Below are 12,500 nucleotides of genomic sequence, written 5' to 3'. Positions count from 1 at the left end.
TCTTAAAGTATTTTATTCAATTGTTAATTACTTCTCTTGTAGTTTATTTATTCCCTTATTTCCTTTCCTCACTGGGGAATTTTCCCTGTTGGAGCCCTTGGGATTATAGCATCCTGCTTTTCCATTTAGGGTTGTAGCCTAGCAAGTGATAATAATAATAATGAACAATTAAAATGAAATATTTCAAGAACTGTAACACCATTATAACAGATCGTTCACATATAAACTATAAAAATAAACTTATGTCCCCTTATTAAACATAAAGACATTTGCTGAAAGTTTGAACTTTTGAAGTTTCACCAATTCCAAAATAAGATAAGATAAAAAGATTAGCAAAGATAACATCCGCTTAATGTTCTGCTCTGATAAAAAGTATCCCAGGAACCCTTCGATGCTTATCCTACGGGTCAATTAGGATTTAGCCCAGAATATAACCACGAAAAACATTTCAAGTCTGTTTGCTTCTATTAGGAAATGGCAAAAGAAACACTAATTTTCTTGTTTAATTTCTGAAAAATTACTGAATAATTTTGCTTATTTGATTAATTTGGGAAGTGGTTGCGTTGAATGACGTTGAGTAGGCCTAATCACCATTTAAGGTTGTGTCGGCCGATGTAGTAACGTCCTTGAGTGGTAAACGCCAGATTGGGGTTCGAGTCCCGCTCAAACTCTTTAGTTTCTTTAGTCGCTGATACCTCACCATCTTTGTGAGCTATGGTTGGGGGTTTTTTGGAGCCTATAGGTCTATCTGCTGAGTCATCAGCAGACATTGCCTGGCCCTCCTTGGTCCTAGCTAGGGTGGAGAGGGGCCATGGGCGCTGATCATATGTATGTATGGTCAGTCTCTAGGGCATTGCCCTACTTGATAGGAAAGTGTCACTGTCCCTCGACTCTGCCATTCATGAACGGCCTTTAAACCTTTAAACCTTTAAACATGTGTAGAGGGGATACCTTAACGTTGTGAAAGGATTTGTATACTAGTCAGGGCCACCCACAATAGGTTGGTTTGCTGTGAGCAGTAGGACAAAAATCTCTCGCCATCACCAATCCGCAGTGGTGATGAAACTTGCCAAATATCATACATGAATAAAGACGTCTGAGGTCTTATTCCTATCGTGGAATAGAAACATATTATTTTATTATATATTATATATATACTGTATATATATATATATATATATATATATATATATATATATATATATATTATATATATATATGTATGTATATTATATATATGCTATATATATATATTATAGATATATAATGTATATATATATGTGTGTATATTTTATATATATACATATATATGTATATTTATATATACATATATATATATATATATATATATATATATATATACACACACATATATACACACACACACACACACACACATATATATATATATATATATATATATATATATATATATATATATATATATATATATATATATATGTATATATATAATCACATGGGAGCAGGCTTCTTTGTGTTATCTTATGTAATTCAATAAAAAGAGGAAAAGATAGAAATGCATTGATTTGAAAATGACAGACATTTGAGGAGTTTATTAAGATACAATCGAAACAAAGACATATTACATGCATCAGTAAAAATGGAGTGAGATGTAAATTTTAATAAATACTAATATTAAGTGATATAGAAACTCGTAATTATTCCCATTTTCAAACTAATTCTGCAAAATGATATTATTATTATTATTATTATTATTATTATTATTATTATTATTATTATTATTATTATTATTATTATTATTATTGTTGCTGTTGTTGTTTTTGTTCTTGTTGTTTTTGTTGTTATCTAATCTACAACACTAGTTGGAAAAGCTGGATGCTATAAGCCCCAGGCTCCAACAAGGAAATATAGCCCAGCGAGGAAAGGAAACAAGGAAATAAATAATCTACAACAGAAGTTATGAGCAATTGAATTAAAATATTTAAAGTAATAATTGGACGTTTATATTTGTCTAAACAGTAAGAAACAACTTAAACTACCAAATTTAATCAAATTATTTTGATTTTAATAATCTAAACATACAACACGTTATCTGACAATATATCATAAACTATAAACAACGGGGAAATCCCCATGAAGGAAAAATCAGCGCCATAAAATACGAGGGAATTATTTCGACAAAATTATAAAAGCGATTAAGTGTGATTATAAAAACGTGTATCATACAAAACGGGATCCACGCCCTGTATTCCTAAACCCCTCACCTCACCCTCCTCCTTCTCCCCTCGTCCTAACCCCCTCCCCCTTATCCAGTCAAATACCTCCTCCCCTCTGGCTACATATAAGGATCCTCCTATTCCCCAGCTATCGAAGGACCCTCCTATCCCCCAGCTATCCTTTGGCAATGCCCACAGCTCCCATTTCGACCCCCCTCCTTTTCTCCAGTCATAACCCCTTCCCTCTCCCTTGTCCTAACCCTTTTTCCCTTATCCGGTCAAATACCCCATCCCCTCTGGCTACATATAAGGATCCTCAAATTCCCCAGCTATCGAAGGACCCTCCTATCCCCCAGCTATCCTTTGGCACTATCCCCAGCTCCATTTCGACCCCTCACCCCTCCCTCTCCCTAGTCCTAACCCTTCCCTAATATACAGTCAAACACCCCCTCCCCTCTGGCTACATCTAAGGTGCCTCCTATCCCCCAGCTATCTCTTGGCAATACCCCCAGCTCCTTTTTCAAATCCCCACCCCTCCCTTTCCACTGTCCTAACCACTCCGTCTCCCCAGTCCTAACCCCTCTCCCCCTGTCCAGTCAAATAACCCCTCCCTTCTGGCTACTCCTACGGTCCCTCCTATCCCCCAGCTATCCCTTGGCAATATCCCCAGCTCCCATTTCAACCTCCCCCTCCCTCCCCCTATTCCTAACCTCCCTCCCCCTATCCGGTCAAACACCCCTCTCCCCTAGCTTGCACCTAAAGACTCTCCTATCCCACAGCTATCCCTTGGCAATACCCCAAGCTCCCATTTCGACCCCCTCCCTCCCCCTATTCCTAACCCCTCCCCCTATCCAGTCAAACACCCCCTCCCCGCTATCCAGTCAAACACCCCCTCCTTTCTGGCTACATCCAAGGACCCTCCTATCCCCCAGATATCCCTTGGCAATACCCCCAGCTCCCATTTCGATCCCCCCTCCCTCCCCTTATTCCTAACCCTTGCCCCTATCTGGCCAAACACCCCTCTCCCCTAGCTTGCACCTAAAGACTCTCCTATCCCCCAGCTATCCCATGGTAATACATCCAGCTCCCATTTCGACCCCCCTCCCTCCTCCTATTCCTAACCCCCTCCCCCCTATCCAGCCAAACACCCCCTCCCCTCTGGCTACATCTAAGGTCCCTCCTATCCCCCAGCTATAGTTTGGCAATGCCCCCTGCTCCCTTTTCGAACCCTATCCCTCCCTCTCTCCAGTCCTAACACTTCCCTCCCCTCTCCCTAGTCCTAACACCTCCCCCCTCCCTATCCCCAGTCCTAACCCCTCTTCCCCTCTTCTGGCTACTCCTACGGACCCTCCTATCCCCCAGCTATCCCTTGGCAATACCCCCAGCTCCCATTTCGACCCCCCCTCTCTCCCTCTCCCCAAGCCTATCCCCTCCCCCCTACCCATTCAACCCTCTCCCTATTTCTAACCCCTCCCCCCTATCCAGTCAAACACCCCCCTCCCCTCTGGCTACACTTAAAGACCATCCTATCCCCCAGCTATCCCTCGACAATACCCACAACTCCCATTTCGAAAAACAGCCCAGTCTAGGGTAGGGGAGAGGGGAAGGGGGTTAGGGAGCTTATGTTGCACACTCTTTCGACAGTGGCACGTTCATAAAATGCGTCCGTGCGACATATAAAAATAATGCTAAATTCATTCACATTTAAAAGCTATTCGAATGATAAAATAGGACAATATTTTCAACAGCTGCTTTGGATTTATTGGAAATGGTAACCCTTTCAATTATGATTTACAAGGCAATAACACGCGTTTGGGGCCCATTTGAACACTTAATTAAAATCAATGGGTTTTTGCCCGTTCGCCGATTTGGTATATTTTTTTTTTTGTTTCGTTTTGTTTCGGACAAATACACAGCGCTTTATAACGAACGTTTAATTGGAGGTTATTTATCTCTATATAGACTGGCGTCATGCCATTTGACTATTATCTCTCTCTCTCTCTCTCTCTCTCTCTCTCTCTCTCTCTCTCTCTCTCTCTCTCTGCACGCCAATATGTTTATCTGTTTCATTGTTTAATTCCGGTTCAGATTATGCCACTGTTAATATTGAATATTGCTAGTATCTCTCTCTCTCTCTCTCTCTCTCTCTCTCTCTCTCTCTCTCTCTCTCTTACACAGATGCACACACGCGTACACACACACAGATATATATATATATATATATATATATATATATATATATATATATATATATATATATATATATATATACATTTTATACACACACACACACATATATATATATATATATATATATATATATATATATATACATATATATATATATATATACATATATATATATATATATATATATATATATATATATATATATATATATATATATAATGTATGTAAATTTATGTAGGTATATCATGATCGTTTTTATAAACACTTGACACTACAACCCTACAAAAATCAAAATGTGTTATTGATAATAACAATAGTAATATTAATACTCATGCCATTGCTGGTATTATATGGAATAAATACTTCAACTTCAGCTGAAAATGACTAAGGCAAAACTACTTGAAGTAAGAGTGCATAAGATTTTTCATAACTCTGACCATCCTTTACATTCAGATCTCCCTGGATAATTCTATCCTGTTCGTAATACTACTGTAGGCAGGCAGTTAATTCTAATAGCCAGGCCTTCTCCATCATAAGACTCAATACTACACAGTATTCTAGAAGTGTTATTCCAGCTGTTACCAAGTTGTTGAATGATCTTCCTAATCGGGTAGCTGAATCAGTTTAACCTCAAAAGTTCAAAGTTGGAGCAAATGTTTTTATGTTGACCAGGCTGACATGAGTCTTTTTATACTTTGTGTATGACATATCTGTTTTGACGTTAGTAGTTTATATTGGACATATCTGTTTTGACGTTGTTACTGTTTTAGAATAATTTATTTTTAACTTGTTCTCATCATTTATTTATTTCCTTATTTCCTTTCCTCACTGGGCTATTTTTCCCTATTGGAGCCCTTGGGCTTATAGCATCTTAGTTTTAAACTAGGGTTGTAGCTTGGCTAGTAATAATAATAATAATAATAATAATAATAATAATAATAATAATAATGATAATAGTGACTTTTTCTTAATGCCAAGACCTTACGTATAAAATTCCTCTTTTAAATGAATAAGCAAATATTACTTCATAGAAAGTTTAAATAGAAGTGAATATATATTATTTATTTCATGGAATCTGAATGAAGATTCTAAGAAAATAAAATCGCTATCTTATAGAGACCATAAATGCACAGACGAAATTGATAAAAAAAGGACACAAAAAGATTAGATAATGAGAACATATTGGTTTTCCTGTTTTAAATAACGAAAAAAAAAACGTTTTTACTACGAAAAGAAGCCAAAAAAAAAGCTAAAATTTCATAGCATGAAACTATAGTATGTTAGCTCAATTTTATATTAATCTAGTTAATGAGAAAATCTTTGGTTTTCTATTATCAAGGAACAAAAAATATTTGTTTTTTCACTTCGGAAAAAATTTGAAATAATGCTAAACAAAATTTGATAAAACTAAACTGTAGTATGTGAAGTATATTTGAAATTAATCATATAAGAAAATCTTTTGTTTTATATTATGAAACAACGAAAAAAAATATTCTTCTCTACGAAAAAAGCAGAAAAAGGGACTAAACAAAATTAAATAAAAGAAAAAAGTATATTATTATCATTATTATTATTATTATTATTATTATTATTATTATCATCATCATCAATAATATTATTTCTATTTTTATTTTTATTTTTATTTGTATTTTTATTATTATTATTATTATTATTTTTATTTTCATTCTTGTCATTATCATCATTATTATTATTGGAAAAGCAAGATGCTATAAGCCCAAGGTCTCCAACGGGGAAAGTAGCTCAATTTGAAATGAATATTCCCACCACAACCAAAAAGAGAAACCAAAGACGGACCAGAAATGCATGAAGCTTGGGAGAGTTAGGGAGAGTAAGAAGAGGGGAGAGGGGAGAGGGAGGTGGGCGGGGTATTTAAGGTCCAAATTATTGCACGAGGGAATGAGTTCTCATTACCTATTAGCAATACCAATCAATGCAAAAGGGTGCGTTCCTCGTAAAGAAGGTTGTATGAAGACCCTAGGTATAATGCGTTATGGAGGGAAGACTTAGTAGCATATTAGGCTGACCATGGACCATGGGGTTTGCAAGCCGAGCGGCGAGCGATTTGATTAACTGCGTCTCTGGGGTTGCCAGGAGTAGGGCAGTTTGTTCCGTGTTTTGGGTAAATACTGGGGTAAATAGTCTGGTGGTTTTAAGTAGAGGAATAAAAGGCACTAAACCTTTAAATTAATGACTGTTATTAATGTTTGTCTTTAAAGAGGTTTTGTTTTTCTTGTATATAATTTCATTGTTTTTTTTTTTACATTTTTATTTTTTTCATTTTGGGAATCTATTGCTTGTTCCGTGATTCCAGGATCATATCTCATAAGCCCAAGGACCAAGTATGACATTGGTTAAATCAAGTGCTATACAACGGGTTTTTAATCGCAAGTCGTCGGCGATTATTGTGAATTTTTCAGAATTAACCTTTCGCCGATTTTCGTGACAATATTTCCATATTTCCATTGGAAGTACAAGAAACAAAACTGATGGTATCACAAGATTTTATTGTTAATGATATTAAAACTAGTAACTTACAGGAAAGCCACACCCCTGTCTCTCTAATTTAACCAAGAATAATTCGTAAGATTGAGAATTTCATTCAATCGAAATTTCGAACGTTCCAAAACGTTTCATTTTCAGTTTTTTTCTTTTTCAACTTACGATTTATTTAAAGTTGTTTCATTAGAATCTCGAACGGTTGCAAAATGTTTCACAAATCTCGAATTGTTTCAGAACTGTTTCAATCAAATCTAGAAAATGTCATAGGTATTTCAGACCAATGGTGAACCGTTTCAAAGCTTTTTCGCTCAGATCTAGAATGGTTTCGAAGCTGTTTTACATACATTTTGAGCTATTTCAAAGCAGTTTCACACAACTCTCGAACAGTTTCAAATATAGATCAAACAAATATTTAACGGTCTAGGGTGTTTTTATTTTACTAAAATTTTAATTGGTTTCACTGCCTTGTAGTAAAACAATAAAAAGAACTCGAACAGTTTCAAAGACGTCTCATACAAATTTCAAAAGGTTCCAATGCAGTTTCACACACATTTTGAATGGCTTCTAAACTGTTTCACAAAAATCTTGATTGGTTTCAAAGCGGTTTCATAGCTATTTATCGCAATCTCAAACGGTTCCAAAACTGTTTTTGTAACCTGGAGTGGTTTCAAAGCTGTTACCCCAAAATCATGAACGGTTTCAAAATTTTTTCACATAAATAATATGGTAAGAAATTGTAACTATCATATTAGAAACATAGCATTTATTAGTAAATACCTAAATGAAAAATCTATGGCCATACTCATTAATCACCACATATTTTCAAGAATTGATTACTGCAACTCACTGCTCTATGGCTTATCAAATTATCAGCTGAAGAAAATTCAGAGAGTATAAAACAGAGCTGCTTGATAAATAAAAGGACTACACAATAGGGAAAGAGTTACCCCTGCACTAATTAAATTACACTGGCTGCCGGTAAAGGCGAGAATTAAATACAAGCTACTCTAACTAACATTTAAGATACTGAACCAAAATGAACCAAAATATCTAAAAGAATGGCTGAACAAACTAGAACTAGAAACAAATGTTAACATAGGACACATGAGTGACAAACATAGACTATCTGAACCAAGAACAAATAGAAAATTTGGTGAAAAGACTTTTCGCTACTGTGCGCCTAGACATTATAATAAACTGCCAACTGAAATGAAGGACTTGAAGGGAGCAATTGAATTTAAGAAGAAACTAAAGACTACTTTTCACAAAATCATATGATTTGGAAGATGCTACAATCAAAGAATTGTATAAGTTATAATGAAAATGTTTCGTTAGATGATTGATATGGTCCCGCCCGAGAAGTAGTTCACTCGACTTCAGTGGAGGGTTGGATTTAAACCCAAAACAAGTAAACATAGACTAACCAAAGTTTCTCATTTTAGTCGAAATTTAAGCTGCAGTATCCCTCATGTTTCATTCGTTACGAAAGCTCGCATCGTATTTTAGAAGCGAAAAAAATTAATATTTCTGATATGTCTTTCTAGATCATTCTATCTTTATTCATCACATTGAAGAGAATTAAGAATTCCATTAGATCTATTGAAAGATTCATACTTGGAATGAACTCCCAAACTACGACAGGAATCACTAATTCTTATGAAAATTAAGCTATATTTCTTAATTATTCTTATTTGTTTACTCAACTTAATTTTTATTCGTTCTTAACAAATCAGTTTGATTTATAATAGTTAATTATTAATTCACCACATATTTATTTTACTTTGGAAATGACAGTATTATATAACTTTTATTTTCTCTTCACGTTTTCCGTTTATTTTGCAAAATATTTTGTCGTGTTAGCAACTAGAATATTAACAATTACAATGTACAAAAATACGCAAAAATGGAAACCGGAATAGGAAAAATAGTTTTATTCTGCCAAACATGAAAGAATATTTTTTTTCTTATGCAAGGTTTCGCTATTTTTACTATTTTCGATAATATCGAAAAGCATATAAATCTATATGGCCTGCATTTCATATTTAATGGAGAATATACAGTAGATATTTGCGATAAGATACTTTTTGTCCGTAATTAGCGAGTGTATCTCTCTCTCTCTCTCTCTCTCTCTCTCTCTCTCTCCTCTCTCTCTCTCTCTCTCTCTCTCTCTATATATATATATATATATATATGTGTGTGTGTATATACATATATATATATATATATATATAATATATATATATATATATATATATGTATGTGCATATACATACACACACACACACACATATATATATATATATATATATATATATATATATGTATATGTATGTATATGTATGAATATATATATGTATAATATATAAATATATATATACACACACACATATATATATATATATATATATATATATATATATATATATATATATATATGTATATATATATATATATATATATATATATATAGTGTATCTACTGTGTATGGAAATAGGTGGTTGCAGGGCTCAGAGCTGGGGATAAGGAGGCCATTCAGTGCCAGGTGCAACTGAAGAAACTCTCTCTCTCTCTCTCTCTCTCCTCTCTCTCTCTCTCTCTCTCTCTCTCTCTCTCTCTCTCTCTCTCTCTCTCTAAGGGAATGTCTTGGATTTTCATTTAATCTCTTAAGAATTAAGGAAACTTCCTCGAAACCATCATTTGGAATTTCACCCTAAACGAAAGGTCAGACTTTCAAACGGACGTCCAAATCGAGACACATTACTGCGGTTGCGTTCTATCCATCTATTTTATTGAAATCGCGTTTTCTGAACAAACAAGCAACTGGCAGAATTTAATATTGGCTGTTGCGTGTTGAGTTGTTCGTTTTATGGAAATAATCGCCGAAATTGGCCCGACATGGACCCGCGCCAGATAAATTGAGTTGCAATGAAAACTACCCCCGTCGAAGCGAGCGGGCAGCGAGGCGCGAAAAACACTGACCTGTCAGGAACACTAGATGGCGACACTGCCTTTTTTCGCTTCGCTAAGTCCGAAAGGGAGTTTTTCCTCTGGATTATTTAAGAGGTTTCCTCATCGTGTCTGTGACCTGGAAACTGTTCTTAGAGGGTTTGCCTATTAGAATGCATTAGGGGTTCTTCAATGGCTTATGGGAATTTTGCTAATGGATATTTTAAGAGATTTTCAAGTCAGGCTCCCAACTTGAAGAAATTCTTACATGAATTTTCCAAAGGAGGAGCATTAGGAGTTATTTAAGTGCCAAATGGTATCTAAATGCACTTGTAAAATGTATGTTCCAGTGCATTTCACGGCAAGAGCCCATGCCAGGGTAATGTCAGCAATAAGAAAAGATTTCTTAGTCAGTCCCTCAATATGAAGCAACTCTTTCATGAGTTTTGTATATAAGTGTATAAGTTGTTAAGCACCGAATGGCATTGAAATTATCGTGCAAAATATATGTTCCGGTTTAAAGGAGGCAAGAGCCCGTGCCTGCATAATGTCAGCAATAAAAATCTAAAAAAAAAAAAAAAAAAAAGAATTTAGGAGACATGCCATGAAGATGAATATAATGTGTATATAAATTTTTTCCGTAATCTTAGAGACTGGCCAAATATATAATTGATATCAATAATAAGAATTATGATGATAATGCAAATCTCTCTTCAATAAAACGAAATGTGTATTTTCCAGCCAAGGGTCAACTTCTATCACCACTGCCCCTTATATAGTACACAAAGTAAAGCTACTTTCAACGGTACGTGACGTCCCAAGTGTCAGGTCTTGCTATAAAACATATTTTTAGCAATTGTAAAATCTTTAGAGAGAGAGAGAGAGAGAGAGAGAGAGAGAGAGAGAGAGAGAGAGAGAGAGAGAGAGAGAGAGAGAGAGAGAGAGAGATTCATGTTTTGGTGAGAGAAGTTTTATTGACCTTTCATCGGACTCAAAGAATTTTTCTATTTTTAAGATTTTAATTTTTTTTTCAAGAAACGTAGGTTTTATAAATTAGATTTAAATTCTATTTATCACAAAATTATACCCAAAAGTTTATTTTTTTTATCCGTCATATTTAGTGTATAATTTATTCTATTTATGTTTTAGCACTAATATAAATATTTTTTTTTCGTGAATTTGATCGGGGCACCTCTGGAAGAGTCAAACTTGACTCATTGACCTGGTTAATTAATTAATTAATTAATAAATAATAATAATAATAGTAATAATAATAACAATAATAATAATAATAATAATAATAATAATAATAATAATAATAACTAGAGGGGCACTCAGCAGTGTGCAGGCCTCCGCCACTGTAGCTTATTTCTCGTTGGCGTTGATTTCCATACACTCAAATATGAACCAAGTTTGAAGTCTCTGTGACAAGAATGTCCAAATGATTACGTTATATGAACGTTTTTCTCGTCCGTGATCTTGACCTTTGACCCAAATTTAATCATTTCCAGCTCTTTACATAGTTTAAAATCCTTGCAAGTTTCATTACTTTACGATTAAAATTATGGCCGTATGGTTGATGACCGGAATTTGACCTTTTCCTTGACCTTGACCTTGGAGTCAACCTTGACCTTCGACCTTAAAATGTATCCATTGGCGTGGATTTTCATATACTCAAATATAAACAAAGTTTAAAGTCTCTGTGACAACGATGTCCAAACTTATGGCTTATCACGTGAATTGGACATTTTGCTTAACCGTGACCTTGACCTTTGATTTTGAACTTCCGAAATTTAGTAGTTTCCAGCTTTTTACATAACAGTTAATCTCTGTAAGTTTCATTACTCTTTGATTAAAATTGGGGTTAGAAAGCTGTTCATAAACAAACACACACACAATACAAACATACAAACAAATACACAAAAAGTGTGTGAAAAAACCTCCTTCCAACTTCGTTGGTGGAGGTAATAACAAAATCAAAAGGATTCGCCAGCTTTTACGTGATAGAATCTCCATCACAGTTACACTATAGTGAAAATAATGTTAATAAAAACCAATCATTTCTATTTTAGAGGATTTTATTAATCACAGAAGACAGAAAATGACATACTTTGAAGATGAACAAAAACTAAGTTGAATAACATATTCATTCGAAACAAAATTCTGGTTTCTTCGATGAATCGGAAATGATGAATAAAATAAAATTAGATATAGTCAAAACATAAATCTCACAAGTATAAGTCGGCATCAATGACCTTAGATGTCAGGAGGCCAGATAACTCATAATCAATCAATCAATCAATCAATCAATCAAAAGTATAAGGTGTTGATCTGATACCCCGGAAGTTGTAAGATATTTATATGAGAAGTCAATGCATTTCAATGATTCCCAATTAAGATTCTTATTTCTCGCTCTTGATAAGTAATTGATTATTTTTCCTTCGTACTTCTTATGACGGAGGTTATTCAATGATTACCAATGAAAATTATTATTTCTCTTATTTTCTCTCTTGAAAAGTAATGTATTACTCGTCCCTCATACTTGATTTGACGGAGACTATTCAAGTATTCCCAATTAGAATTCTTATTTCTATTTTTTCTCTTGGCAAGTAATGCATTACTCGTCCATCATACTTGATTTAACGG

The sequence above is a fragment of the Palaemon carinicauda genome, chromosome 23 (genome assembly GCF_036898095.1).
Source record: "Palaemon carinicauda isolate YSFRI2023 chromosome 23, ASM3689809v2, whole genome shotgun sequence".
Lineage (NCBI taxonomy): Eukaryota > Metazoa > Arthropoda > Malacostraca > Decapoda > Palaemonidae > Palaemon > Palaemon carinicauda.
The sequence above is the reverse complement of the archived record's forward strand: the minus strand, read 5'-3'. Positions refer to the sequence as shown.